The 15,559-nt window shown below is 33.3% G+C and overlaps 1 long non-coding RNA gene across 2 annotated transcripts in view; it reads right to left on the minus strand.

Moving 5' to 3' along the window:
- Nucleotides 1-3,164, minus strand: part of LOC116963272 — a 32,387-nt gene extending 29,223 nt beyond the window's left edge. For both annotated transcript variants that reach the window (XR_004408060.2, XR_004408059.2), the window contains exon 1: nucleotides 3,028-3,164. This is a non-coding gene — a long non-coding RNA (uncharacterized LOC116963272). The remainder of the gene's footprint in view (nucleotides 1-3,027) is intronic.
- Between the last annotated feature and the right edge of the window lie 12,395 nt (nucleotides 3,165-15,559).

Consider the following 15,559-nt stretch of genomic DNA (forward strand, 5'->3'; position numbering starts at 1 on the left):
TCACTGTCTATCAGAAGAATGAAAGTGTTAGAACACAACATTTCTCAGAACCTATTATGATGTTAAAGCAGAAATCAGAGGAGAAAATTCTTCTGGCAAAGAAATTTTAGCTGGCACAAACTTGGTGAACATGGCTTCTTAAGAATGCTAGAGACAGTAGAGTTATATTTTAAAACCATAATTTCCTGAGGCCACTTCAGCTATTCCTGAAGTCTTAATGGTATTTATATGGGAGCAACTACAAGCTATCTGACAGTTTTGTCCACCCCGTACATGCAGAACTAAGTACATGTGTATCATTAGCTCATATTGGACATTGGCCTACTTTAGTCTCCCAAACTGTGATGAACAACTTCTTAACTACTTTCAAAAACTGACTTCCTTCTTTTTAATTTGCATTTTAGCCTGATTGCATTTTTTCATTGTTACATACACTCACACCATTCTCATCTGGGACAAGGAGCAGAAACAAAATTGAAAATAAAGGAATACTAACCAAAAAGGGAATTGGAACTTCTGAATGTTAATTTAAAGCATCTGTGTTAAGAGCAGTAGTACAGGTAGGACAAGAGTCGATGTTTTTTTTTTTTTGTTGTTATTATTATTTGTTTTTATTCACACCATGCTAACATGACTTATGTTTGGAAATGGGCTATAGATTTAATTTTTCAGTATCATCTAAATAAGGGATTCATTTCTTAGTACAGTTGAAATCAAGTTCTTACTATTTTATTTCAGTATATCCTTACTGTATATCCTTCACAATATCTTCAGTTCCTAATGTTTCTAAGTATTAAAAAATATGTTGAAAATATGTATGAATAGGAAAAATGCTCAGAAAAATCTGAAGCACATAGTACAATATGTATTACTTACATTGCCCAGTAGCCCTTTAAACTTTCTTTGTTTAACAGTATTAACTCTTAAACTAAAAACTTCCCCAAAATCAAAGTACTCAGCACATATGAATATGAGGAAAGCTCTGATTTTGCATAATGCACTTTGTTGATGTAAGTCCAAGAGTTTTCATTATTCAGAATGTGATGTGTTATTTATTTTATGCTGAACTAATAAACAAAACAAGAATAAGCTATCAGCATCTTTGGGACAGTGAAGGAGTGTGTGGTACTTGTGGGGATTATTTTCTTTAGAATTGATTTTGAGAAAATAGCCAAAGGATAAATACAATATTAATAGATATGCATGATACAAATGCAACTTTTTCTTAGGAAGAAGGGATTTGTTACTGTAGAAAGCATACCAAGTTACCACTTGCTCTACTATTCAGTAATGAAAAATTTGGAGGAACGATCCCAGGGTTATTATTCCATAAGCAACATCACTGACAATTTAAGAGATTGTTGTGACTCGTCCCAGCTCCATTGACTGTTAGAACAAATTTCTGATTTTCCTTCATACATAATTGAGAAGATATGTAGATTCCATTGAAATTAAATTGGAGACCATGTAAAAAGGCCTGAGAATAAATAAGCTTATTTTATTGTTCTTATCTTTAAAATGGAAAGTTTTAATCTGCTCCTATTCATTAGTAAAAATAATTAACTTGTATGAGTTTTTACCATTTTGGAACCTTGTACTATCAAAAAAGAAAGGATCTGTGTATATGAGTTCATACGTTTGTGCAGAGAAAAACAAAATAAAAAGATAAATATTATTTTTCCAAGAATGTCAAATTATAAGTTTGAACTCCAGATGGTGACCTTCACTGGGCTAGATGTTAATTGCTCTACAAGATGGTTGTATGGGTAACAGTAATATAATGTCCTACTTTCTGTGAATTTTCTTATTTTCTTCTTGGATATCTTTACCAGTTTTGACAACAAAAATTACAGTGATTAGTTTGGACCAAATAAATATCCTTTGCACAGATGAAATCAGCTTTTTTTTATTTGTATTCAAATTACTGGAAGTGTAGAGCTTTGCCCAATGAGTATTTTGAGTATATAATTCGAATTTCATATTTTGAACAGATAATTTCAGGGATAGAGCTGAACAACTTAATATAAATTAATGCCTTTTGCAATGGTTTCTTTTCTTCAGCTGGAATACTCCACTCCATCATGGAATACATTGCCTTGTTTTATTTGTGGCTTTTGTTTTAAATTCTACATTTTCTTTTGTTATCTTTCCTGGTCTGTCTCAATAAATGCAATATACCTGGGGGTTAAATCTTTGGCCTTGCAAACATTCCAGTTACCAAAGCATACCTCCACTGCAAAACAAATTAAAATTATATCAGTCACATCCTTTACCCTTATTCAAGTTTCTATTTATATTCAAGTCTCTTATCCTAATTTTCATAGATTGTCTATGGTAAGAGCAATACCTACCTGGGCAGGAGAAATTACTTTCCCTTGTGCTGGCACAAGTTTGTAGGGCCAGCTTCATCAGGAGCCAAGGACTGTCTCAAGCTCCACCATTTTTCTGTTCCATTACAATATATGTTTTCAGTCTTTATGTAACAAAAAGATAAAGCCAACATAGCTGTAAACAGCTCTTGTCATTTTCTCAATGAGAAGAAAAGAAACCAGAAAGATCACATCTGACAAATATGAATCACAAAACAAACAAGACTTTCTGGGAGGGAGTACTAACTATATGAATACAGTAGGATTCTCTTTTAGATTTTACCAGTTTTCCAAGACCAATGTAGTCTGTGAAACTGATATCTGCCTGCGGTAACAATGTTATTTTTTTTCTAGTGAACATAGAATAGTAGAACCATAGAATCATTTAGGATGGAAAATAACTTTAAAATTATCAAGTCCAACTGTAAACCTAACACTTCCAAGTCCACCACTAAACCATGTCTCTAAGTGTCACATCTTTTAAACACCTCCAGGGATGGAGACTCAACAGCTTCCCTGGGCAACCTGTTCCAGTGCCTGATAATGTTTTCAGTGGAGAAATTTTTCCTAATATCCAATCTAAATTTCCCCTGTTGCAACTTGAGGCTGTTTCCTCCTGTCCTATCACTTGCTACCTCGGAAAAAGACCAACACTCACCTCATGACAACCTCCTTTCAGGTAGCTGTAGAGAGCGATGAGGTCTCCCCTGAACATTCTTTTCTCCAGGCTAAACCAGATAAAAGTAGACACTAACTGATGTCTTAAAGATTTCTTTCATGGGCTTAGTTGTTTGTCTCAGAATACTTATAGGTGTCTTTGTAAATGGGGATGTAATACCTGAAACTAAAATATAACACACAACTGTTTTGCACAGATGGTCAGCATTGCAGTAAGTTCAATATTTTCCATACTAAACATAGTAACGTCCTGAGAGAGTCTGAAGGTACGCTTTAAGCAATGGAGCGCCTTGAGTAAAACATCTGTCCCCTTTTCTGTGCTACTCTGAAGCTGAATAAAACCCAAAACACAAAAATGGAGATCCAGTTGAGAAGTACGCATTTGTCAGTATGGGAAAAGACAGTCCCATACTTTGGACTTTTTTTTTTTAATTTTATTTTTATTTTCTTTTACTGAAGAGGTCATTGCTCTACCATGTCATATCTAGGGCATTGCTCAAACTGATCAGAGATGTAATTTCATCCTCTGTAGGCAGAAAAGAGACTTGCACTCTGACTGATAATTTGTGGTTTATCAAGAAGACATAATACAGTATTATTATCAACATTTCCTCAGGCTTAGCTTTTAGGAAGGTTATATATAAGTTGAACATGTTTATGAGCCTGTGTCTCAATGACAAATATAAGGAGAATACCTTCTGTCTTAAGTATGAGTGGGTACAAGGTCACATCCCCGCTGTGACCTTGATCACAATCACATCATCGCTGGCAGGACTTTGCAGTTTTGCCCTTTACCATTACTGTGTAGGATTGCACAAATGGTATTATTTTTGCAGTGCAGAAACTATTCAAGTATTTCAATGCATAGCAAAATATGCAACTTTTCATTTAACTTGTTGAATATATAACTTGTGTTTACGTTTTATCTACACCAATTCATAATAGAATACAAATTGTTATAGAATAAGAATCTTAATAGAAAACATTGAATCATAAATATAATTGTTTTTTTATTCTTCTCACTGCTATAAAAAGAAAGATGCAAAGTTATTTCATGACATAAAAATACAAAAATGATTAAAAAATCAGTCTGGTGATTCTGAAGTTAACAAAGTCATTTTAAACTGTCACAAAATAATGTTTTGTTTATTCACCAGCAGCAAAGTATTGAACATCAACTGCAGTATACCAATATAAGACTAAAATAATAAATTGGTGAACAACATTATTTTAATAGAATATTATTAAGACTGTGTTTTATGAATGCATTAAAGACTCTGTCTGAAAAATATAATTTTATAAAAATGCCTAAATAAATATATACTGATAAAGAAAACACAGAACTAGATAGTGTAATAGCATGGCATTTATTTCAGAAAAGGATATAAGATTGATAAAATAAGATAATAGTCCTCTTATTACATAATACCAAGCTAAAATTATTGAAGAAAAATTTATTTCCTAACTCTGGTTTTGGTCTCTATTTTTTATTACACTAATTTACCTTCTTTCTTATTATGAGAGCGGTCATGTCACTTTTTACGCCTAGAATAAATGTATGAGGAAGAATCCTGAACTAGACTCTTTAAAAACCATTAAATTCTTAGTTAATTAATTAATTAATTGTTACTTTTAAAATTGGTATTGGTGTAGAATTTTATTTACATTGTTACAAATATATATTGACTAAGTGATCCTTTTTCTACTGAGTGGATGTTTCAGTAGATACAATATAAACCTCTGAAGGAATTCAACAGGTCCTAGCAAGATATAAGTAATGTATGGGATAATGTGGTTTAGTGGTTTTTTTTAAATTCCTAATTTGGGATTAATCTACATAACAGGAATTACATAGTTAACACTGTTCCATCTTACTCCACCTCTGGCCTATCAAAATTTTAAATGCTGCCAAACCTAAGTCTAATATCACTGAAGTGCTATGTCACTAGATTTGGAGTCCAAAATCATGCCCTCTTGCTGACAAAAGAGTACCATGCATCTGCAGTGAAAGCTTTCTCATAATGCTCTTTGTTCTAAATAAAGTCTTGGTCTTATACACACATATACTTAATTTCATACGCTCCAAGTAGTCCTACTGATGTCAATGATCCTACTCAAAATTTGCATGTTTAAGGACATGAACAAATCTTTGACTATTCCTATACAAGGTTTTAAACAGCACTCACTACAATGATATCTGAGCCTTTCCTCTTTACCTTAAGTATAAATATTTATTATTGATGTAAATGGTGGTATGTGTAGCTGCTTTCTAAACACCAGACAGCAATCACAAGTCCATTTCATATCTTCCCAGGGGGAGCAGCTGGCCCACAAGGCACCCTCAGAGTCAGATAAAACTGCTGTGACTTTTCCCTCTCAGGACTGGTGTGTGCTAGAGAATGGCTCACATTCTTTTTAATTCAAGTAATGAGGGCTTGGATGGTTGGTTCATTGTCTTCTGCCAAAAATCTGTGTAGCTAAAAATAATTTGCAATTCACAGTTTTACCTTGACTCTGAATTTCAGTTACTTTTCTTTTTGACAATTATAAACCCGGATTTAGTTATATCTTGCATTATATTCTTCAACTTCTAAAACTGTGTGGAGCAGGCCAATCATCTTGTAAGCTAAGAATCAAAACCTGCATAGGCTTAGCAAGTGCCAGGCCTGTATTTTGACTGTTGAAAAGTATGAAGGCTGAGAGAGGCTAGGATGTGTGTCCTGACTGATCCCATGATAACTCCTTAGGTTAGGTCTTTGGTTATATCACAATAATTTGGAAAAAGTTTCATCTTTTTAGTGAAAACCTTATACTTTCAGTTTTATACATTCCCTTCGGATTGTTTTTATTGTTCTAATTGTAAAAACAAAAATATTGTGGGGTGACCTGTTTCTCCTAATCTTCCTAACACAATGCAGCACATGGTCCTTACATCAGTGAATAACTTGAAGTGTTGTCAAATAACTTTGTTATTATTTCTTTTAACACGTACAAATTAAGTATATTAGTCAGAGGTAAAAAGTCAAATGCTGGAGGATGAAAGCTGTTGCAGGTGTACATTTTATCATGGTGTTAACTGAGAAGGTGGAGAAAGACAGGTGTCACAAGTGGCATGCAAAAGGCTGCTAAGGATAAAACCATGGTGTAAATATGGTGTTTGAGCCCATGAAAAATTAAGGTGAGTTAAATTTCTCTTCTCTGTTCTAAAAAAATTATATGCAGGAAGGCATGTGGGATTCTTGAAGCCACTTAGGTTTTGTTTGTGTTTATGTATCAGTTTAAAAGTTTTGCTTAATTTGACACAAAGTAATTTAGGGGGGAATCCTTATTTCTTGGCCTCTTTTTGCATTGTATATTAGTACTTATTGACAAACAGTGGGAAAACCTCATTTCACATATTGTATGGATTGAATACAAACATGCTGATTCTAAGAGGTATTTAATAATTGATGTTCTACAAGAGACAAGAAACAATTCCTCTGATGATAGAAAGGTAACAGAAAAAGAATAAATGCAAACCAAAGGATATCTACAGGTGTAGAATTAGTAATTAAAAGCAGTGGAAGAATTCTTCAGCATCTTCTGATGCAATGTGCAATATGATGAGGTCAAAGCGTCATGTTTCTTCCCTTGGTTTCCCAGTCAGAATGAGGCTCTGCAAATCCCTGTCTGTGCTAGGCAACATTTTGCCACTGTCCTGAGCTGTAATCTTTGCCAGCTTGCTGCATTTCTGATTCCCTTCTCATTCTTTTGAAAATTTTATTTTTTAAAATATAAATATTAAGTCTTCAAGGAAAATAATTTTCTCATGCCTCTCCATAGATCTTGACACTAATGCAATTGTTGCATAATATTAAGTGAAATGTAGTAGCGACTCTGAGAAGAGGAAGAGAATTAAGATTTCAGATGTCTATCTGTTTTTTACATTAGTTTATCAGAGGTTTTAAAATAACAGTAAAACCAAAACAATAGTTCAGAGATCTTAGTCTAAGTTCCCCAGATTAGTCGGATCCAGGATCATTTATGTCTTCTTTTTCCCTAAACTCTTTTTTGGCTCCACAAGCTTCGACAGGAACAATGCATAAAGTTTCCGTGGAAATAATGTAAAGTCTAGTCATTACCCACTTAAGTGGATAAAGATTTCCCTTTTCCTCACTGAGTTGTGTAACTGCTAGCCAATTTATACCTCTGCTTCTTTATGTTTTCAGTAGAACTTAGCTGACATTCAGGTGGTCTGTCGACTTAAAATTTGTTTCATAATGGATCTAGAGGCAGGAAGATAAAAGCACCTATCTACCTATCACCTCAGAATAAATATTTCCAAATATGTCTGGAAGACAACAGTAGATCACATCATCAGGAGCCAAAAGTAATATTTATAACATTTTTTTATTGCATTTAGTAACAACATCACTTGGGCTAAAAAAACTACTAAAACTTGTAACTCACAGATATCTTGTTTTTATTATATTATATGCTCATAAATCTGAGTTGGTAGAGCTGGCAAGAATCCAGTTTATAAGTAAAGGAAGAAATTAGACATGTGAAACACTGCAGTTAAGATCTGCAAAGACTATGAAACTCATACATCCTCCTTTGTGGAGATTCACACAAGTAGTCTAAATGTTACATCATAAATTTGCATACGTTGAAATGTTAAACAGTGTAATCTGAGAAGTCCTAGTTTTATAGAACATTTTTCTTCATAATTTTTCTGCATTTCTGCCTTTGTAAGCCTTCTCCCAAACTTCATTCTTGACACCGAGAGCTTTGAAACCTGGATGCATATTTTCTTTGGGAACTCTTACATAAAAACCAGCTGATATAACAGTTTTAGAATTAGGTCCTTAGTGTCTGACAAATGATGTAATTCTAGAAAGAACATGCAGGGTAAAAACACTTGACATACATACTTAATTAGGAATTAAAACCTTTACAAAGTTTTACTATGTTCCTATAAAATTATTCTAGTTCACAACGTAGAAGGATCATCCTACAGTGGCTTAAAACATTTGAATTCAGTTAAGAGTGACTTCCAGCAATTCCCTGGGTTTTGGTTCCTTCATCCCTTAGCAGAAACTATTCATTTTACACATTACATATTACAAAATATTTCATATGATACATGTCTGAACACTATTGAAAATGCTCAAAGTGTTAGATTCTAGCCTTTTCCTCACATATTTTATAGGTTTCCCAAAAGGTCAGATATCTCCACTGTGCTTCAAGTCTAGCCTGTGCTTCACAGGGGTCTGACTAGCCACGTAGGCTTCAGAATTTCCCTTCTTATTGAACTAGGTTTGAGAGAGAAAAACACATACATATTTCCTAATATACTTGTATATATAACTATTTCCTTTAACTCTTCAATTTGAACTATGTCTTAACTATGTGCATATTTTTCTAATATATTTTTCCATATACCACATATATAATTGCTGCAATGGAAGTTTCATGTAAATAGAAATAAAAGTCTCCAAGTCAATATTTTTAACAAAATGCAGTTCATGCTACTAAGAATAACACTGTAATAGGCAGTATTACCTGAAAAAAAATCATCCTTAGAATGACATTAAAAAGAGTTCACAGCTATGATTTTAATACTTTTAATACGTATATTTGATCTTCTTTCAATTTTTCATTAAGCTTTAAAATTTTAAGATCCTTGTGCAGCCCTGTTCACCTAATGAACTACAAAGCAGAGACAGTTGATGCAAATCTCCTTTGGAATATACAGTTTCTTGGATTTTTTTTTTTTTGTTTGTTTTTTTTGTTTGGTTTGTTTTGGTTTTTTTTTTTTTTTTTTTAGAATATGTAATATTTTTCTTGTTCAATCATGCAGGAGGAAGTATGCTTAAGTGGGTAAATCTAGTGTTTATTGTGTCCCCTCTGTTAAACTGATGTTCAATGTTAAACTTGTTACCTGTATCTGTGTCTTTGTGTTCAGATATCCTACAGGTTCCTATCATGGGACTGGCTGTTATTTTAACGGATAGTACAAGCTTGGGTAGAAGATGGTCTGAAGTACTCATTTTTAATTTTGACAGAATACTAGTTCTAGTTACAGTGTTCAGGTTAGGAACTTTCATCTTAATTTTCAAGACTGGATAAAACCAGAACATATCTTATACTTTGTCACTTCTCTTTTTGTTTATAATTTCAATTGTTTTATTTTGGGGAAAGGATTGTCTTTCATTATGTGTATATAAAACAGGCATAGTGGGACACCTAATCTCAGTATAAATATTTTTAATTATAGTGAGGAGATTTCAGATTAGGTGACATTAACGTATCGCTGCAGATGAATAACTGTGGGCAACTAGTGCTATTGAAGAGCTCAAAGATATACAGTTTGGCAACCAGGAGTCTGTTTGGAAAGATTTGTGGTTCCCCTGGGTCCTTGTTATAACTGCCAGACTGTGCAGTTGTTATCACAACTGGCAGATCTGGCAAATACAACACATGACTAGCCATCTAGTACTAGACAACTATTCTTAAGCAACCAAATAAAAGCCCTTAGGTTCACCCCTAAGTCAGATAGACATAAGTACCTCCATCCCAGGATAGCTGTCTATATAGATCAACTTATTGATCTTTTAAAGATGGTAGTCTCTCTATAGTATTTATAGAAGAATAAACAACTTCTTTATTTTATGTTTGTTAGTTTTCTTCTGAACAGTTAAAGAAAGTGAGATGAACTAACTGTAACAGATTTTCTGCTAATAAAAATTAAATATCAAACCTAGAAGGAAGGTTAGGAAAGTTAATTTAGAACAAATAACCAACCCCCCCAGTTCCAAATCTAAATGTGAAGAGTAAGGAAACATGTGACTAAGATGACACTTTAAATTGCAGTTCTCTCTAGCCGTGACATTTCCAACCAATCTACATAACTATTCAGATTTCACCTCTCAATACATGTTGGCATATAAGGCCACTGAACTACTAAAGCAGTTAAAGGTTTCCAGACACGTGAAAATCACAACAGTCACTCACATTCACAACAAGCACTCAGCTAACGTGCTGAATTTGATCTGTTTTGAGGCTGAAGGTAATTCAGATATGGACAGTCTGTACTATAGCAACAACCACATGAATCCTGACATGTACATGCATGCTTTCTAAAAATCATACTGTGCAAAATCTACTATATAAGAAGAGCTATTATATGTCCTTTCAATGCTGGAGTCTACGTTTCTCATCTCTTACTGCATCATTTCCCAAGGAAATTATTACATAGAAGATATACTTTTATAAGGTTCTAAATTGATTTATCAAAATTTTAATGACAGCAAAATGTAGTAAATTTCACATAATGCCAAATCACTTTTTAAAGCAAACTTTATGTGACTGTTTTATAACAATGTATAACTTTTTAATTGCTAATAAGAGTGTCTTAAGGAGTTGTAAAATACAAGGATTTAAATTGGTTGGCTCAATAAAATCAGCTGCAGACATTTTTCTCCATTTGCTCATTAACAAATCAGGAAATATATTTAAATAAACGTTCCAATAAATCTAGGAAATTGAGGAAATTTTTGTCATCAGAAAAACAGATAATCCAATCTGACTATTTTAGAAAGCGTATTTTATTGATATTGTTTACTGATATATGTAGACAAACAAAATACATCAAATTAGGTCCTTATAGTAATACACCTATGTTACCCTTCAAATGGCGAAGACTGACTAAAGAAAAAGTCATTCAGAAGGCACAGAAATCAGTGCTAAGCAGTAATTGAAAATTATGTGTTTGTTTGGAAACTGCTGAGAATACTGCTTTGTTTCAACCGAAGAGAAAAATAAAGTAGGCATTAAAATAGTAAAACCTTTTCCTTTCCACATGCAATCGATCTTAGTTTTACAAAACAGCAACAAAGAACACTGAGTACAGTTCTTCAGCCTCAAAAATCTCTCAAGGTAACCACAAATGTTGGAAGACTTATCCTAAGATTAGCTAGATAACATTAGACAATTCAGATGGAGTTATTAGGTTATGGATGCATAGACTTAGACTCAGATTAACAGTAATGAAATATGCCTACTAAGAATAATGGTCCTTTCAGAAAAGAGCACATCTAATCAAGTGTGTTACGCGCCATTGAGTTTTTGTTCAAGGGGTTTGTTGTTTAATAGCTGTTTGGTGGCATTTGGAACTGGATGCAGGTATTAAACAATGTAAAAAGCTAATTTGTTTCTTGGCAGGAGGAGTTAGCCTTTTTACTTTCCCTCAGATTCAAATAAAATGACCCTCAAGTGAAATAACTATAGAGAAGGTAAAGCATACATATGTGATAATGAAAAAACTGACAGCCTATTATTCCCAATCCTGCAATCTTCTGTTGGAAGATTTCATTGAAAAAAAATATGTAGATATATTTCAAAGTTCTCTGAATCTGAAAGTACTCTGAATAAGGATAAATAAGGAGAATCGGGACAGAATCAAGAACATTGTCTGTAAAGAAAGTTTTAGTTTGGTTATTTTTTATCTGTCTAACAAGAATAAACTACAGTATAGCTCATAATAGTACATCCTAAGATATCACAACAACATAAAAACTACAGGATGGCAAGATTATCTGGCCCAGCACCTTTCTTCAAGCCAAGTCCGTCTGAAATCAGTTTATGACTATAATATAGGAAGAGTATTCATAAGAAGTATACTATTGTTTCATTAATGAATCCTTTCAGCAATTCTAAGATTTATTTTGATTTTTATTTAGCTTCCCAATACCAGACTAGAGTCCAAAATCTATATGAAATTAAGTCACTAAAACAATTAGCTTTTACCAGAGATTCAGAAGTAATGGAATCATTTCCAGTAGCTCCTTTATAAAATAATAATTAAAAAAAAAAAAAATCAGATGTCTATGAAAAACTTATCAATTTTACTCAAAGATAGTCTACAAATACAATTTAGAAAGCTAGGGTAGGCATTCCCTAACTGCCACACAGCAGCCATTTATTGCATCAATTTTTGTCAAATTTGGGATTCATCTCACCAAAGAGGTACAGCTAAACAAGTCATTGCAAACACATTTCATTCCAATATGGATTGGAATCCAATGGCTAATTTAGCATTCTAATTGAAACAGATCAGATTAATTTTGTACAGGAAGGTCACATTCAGTTGCCTAGCCTTAGGTATCTAATGCCATTTGAGATATACTAAGACATTCCGTCTCATCACCATCTCCTAATTCTAAAGGTTGCAGCTTGTAAAGGACTTCTTTCAACATGTGCTAGCCCTATGCAGATAGGCATCCTAGATCTCTAAAGTGGCCCAAGATGTCTAAGTTTAGACAGTTGAAGTGAACTCACAGTGCCTATTCATCTCCACTGTTTACAAAAAGTTTAAAGTGTCTAGCTCAGATCTTGCTATCCACATTTGGTTAGATGACTTTTGCCATAGTGACTGAGTATATCTGATCCTGCTAAGGGCCAGGTCAAAAATAGACAGTTTGAATTGACTCTGAAAACTCACATATTTGATTTAGCTCTGAAATAGACTAAGAAAATTCACAGAAGCCTAGGTTCATTCTGTCTAACTGTGTATACTTAACTAAAGTAAGTCCACCTGATCTCCCTGAGTATGCCAGCCTGTCTAAAGTCCAAACTCACAAGGATCAGACTGGCCTCACTGTAGATGACTGTGATGACTAAAATTGTGTGGAAAGGTTTAGCATTTACTATTATGTAAATGTGGATGCTCATATAAACTCCAACTCCACCCAGAACAAATTAATCATCCAACCCTTAAAGTTTACCCCTGGTTTCTATTGATATATTTGTAAATTAAATAGGGACAGACCACTGCTTTTAGCATTGGAGTGTAATTTTCATACTGTAAAGTTCTTAGTATTGCCCTTCAGTTTTAGCCTGTCCTAACTTACAGTCTTGAACCAGTGCTCAGGCAAGACAAAATCTACATGTAACAAAAGCTATTCTCAAAAGATAGCTCAATTATGACCAGCCTGTTTGATCAACATAGACACAAGCTGTGCCCTGCAACTTATTTTTTAAGGTCAAAGGACTGCCTCCAGTCTGTTTTATTTACTAGTATAGGTATATTCTGTATGAATAGCGCAGTTCCTGGCTCATTTCAGACCTTTAAAACTACTTCTCTTAGAAGGCAGTATGGACAAAACTTTATCAATTTATATTCCCTCCATCATCTATAGTCCCATAACAGTATTCCAGCAGGCTCTGGGCTGAGACACAGCTTCCCCTTACTGCAGACACTCCCAGATAACATGCACACGCAATTGTGATTATGCTAGGCTGTGTTTCACATAGATGTCCATCCAAGTTTAGTTATCATTCATCTACACTGAATTATGCTATTTAAAAGGTGTGGACTACCACCTTAGCATTCTTGTAAATCATTGTGATGAGAATCATAAAAAACTCAGGTTGGTGATTTTTTTTTTTTCCATATTTCAGGATTAATACTTTGACATTATTTTCCTCCAGAATTTAAATAAGAAGTGAAAATATCAAGATTACACAAAATTATAGGTTTCAGAAAAATTCTATTGAACAATGCCGTTCATTTCCACTTGACTTTTTGAATTTAAAAAAAGAAGTTTGAAATTAGATAGGGAATGCTTCACTGTTGAAGGAGTTACACTGAGATATTTCATACATCCATTCTCTTCCATATGTCAAACAGTTTATTCACACTATGTCTAAGGTTACTGTAACATTATGCATCTATTCTCATTTGCATAAATCCTTATGTACCCATATGGTAAAAAATACAGTATGATAACCTACTACTACTATTAGCCTGGTCTATAGCATTCACAGCATGGTATTTTCTTTCAAAGTGTTTTAATGGATGTCTCAAAAAAAAAATTCTGACAGACATGTGGCACAAAAGAGGTGAGTCCTCAAGATGGCTTCTAGCAATCACCACTTAAAGTCCTGATAACAAAAAATTCCAGAACTGCAGACTTGGAAAGCTCTGAATTAACTGCCTTCAAAGACTCAGACATTTTTAAATGAAAAACTGACATTGAAGAAACCTGCTGAAAAATAATTACTTATGGGATTTACAAGCATACTTTTAGAACCAGAAATCAGAAAGAACAAATTAGTTTGAAAGGACACTTAGAACAACACATTGTGTTAGAAGAAACCAAGCATACCATAGCATCTCCACTTTGACACAAAAACATATAAGCTATACTTAATTTTCTCAGTCCTTTCCAGTTTTGTATAATGCTTTTGGAAAACATTTGGAATATTGCAATAGTAAAGGGGCAGAATCCTAAATGGCTTAGAAGTTTGATTTGTACTAATGTTATGGGAAATATGATTTCTGTCCTTGCAAAATGTTTAAATCATGAGGTATACATCCAAGATTTCCCATATAAGGAAGTAAGGCATTTCTAAACTTAAGTCCATTTCAATACATAAGGGAATAAAATTTAGTTAACCTGGAAAATACTTTTCTCACATTTTCAGCAAACTTTTACTGAAATATATTTTATGATTTACTCAATAATTCCCATGTGACTACCTCCCCTTTTTGAAATGCCAGCAGTGAACAAGCAATTTTAGCTACTTATGAAATATGCAATTAGATATCACTTTACATTAAAAAATTGTTCTTTTTTAGTACATCAACCCATTTGGAAAATAGTTTCCAGTTCTTGAGGAAAACAATATCAATATGAAATCATCTGAATGGTTCAGTATAATCATGATATTTAAATCATTTCATAATTATTTCAAAATAACAAGACACATTTTGACAGTGAAATATGTTGTTTAGCAAACTGCTATTTATCACAACAAAGGAAGTCATATTTGGAGAAAATCAAACATAACCTTATTAGTCTCATCAACCTGTCATTTACTGTCATATCTACTTCAATTGTATATAAGCATTGTTCTGTGATGTGTAAAGTAAAATGTTAAGTAGGTTAGCCAATTTTAAGATTCTGATATGTTTAGTAGGAATTCAACATCAGCAAAATGTGAAAGAATTTATAATAATTTTTAATTGTCAATTCTAGTGTTTTTATGTTTCTATTTAGGAATGTTATTGTCGAACTATAATTTAAAATGCAAGAGAATACATTATCTGATAAAAGATACATTCATTTAACAGATTAAGAAGCAATGTGGCACTAAATACTAATGCTGAATATTGGGTGAGCTCAGCAAACACACTCTTAGGGATTTGGTTAAATGTTCATCCCCATAAATGAAATAAATAAATGATCTTTTGAAGAACTTAATTAGAATACACCTGGGAAGAGAGATATTTTTTTCCTTTAAAACATAATATACCAGACTCTCATATTAAGTGGCAGCTAACAACACTCCCAGTTAGAAATACTGGTCTTGACTCTGCTTCAGTGTGAATTATATTTTTGTACCAAACAGTCCAGTAGCAATCCTATTATAACTCTATATTTCTTTTCTAGGTCATGCCCAAAACTAACCACAGACATGGCTTCTTACGATGCCTGCACTGAATCCCTTACACATAGCATCTAACT

The sequence above is a fragment of the Tyto alba genome, unplaced genomic scaffold (genome assembly GCF_018691265.1).
Source record: "Tyto alba isolate M040663 unplaced genomic scaffold, T.alba_DEE_v4.0 Super-Scaffold_45, whole genome shotgun sequence".
In the NCBI taxonomy this organism is placed as follows: Eukaryota; Metazoa; Chordata; class Aves; order Strigiformes; family Tytonidae; genus Tyto; species Tyto alba.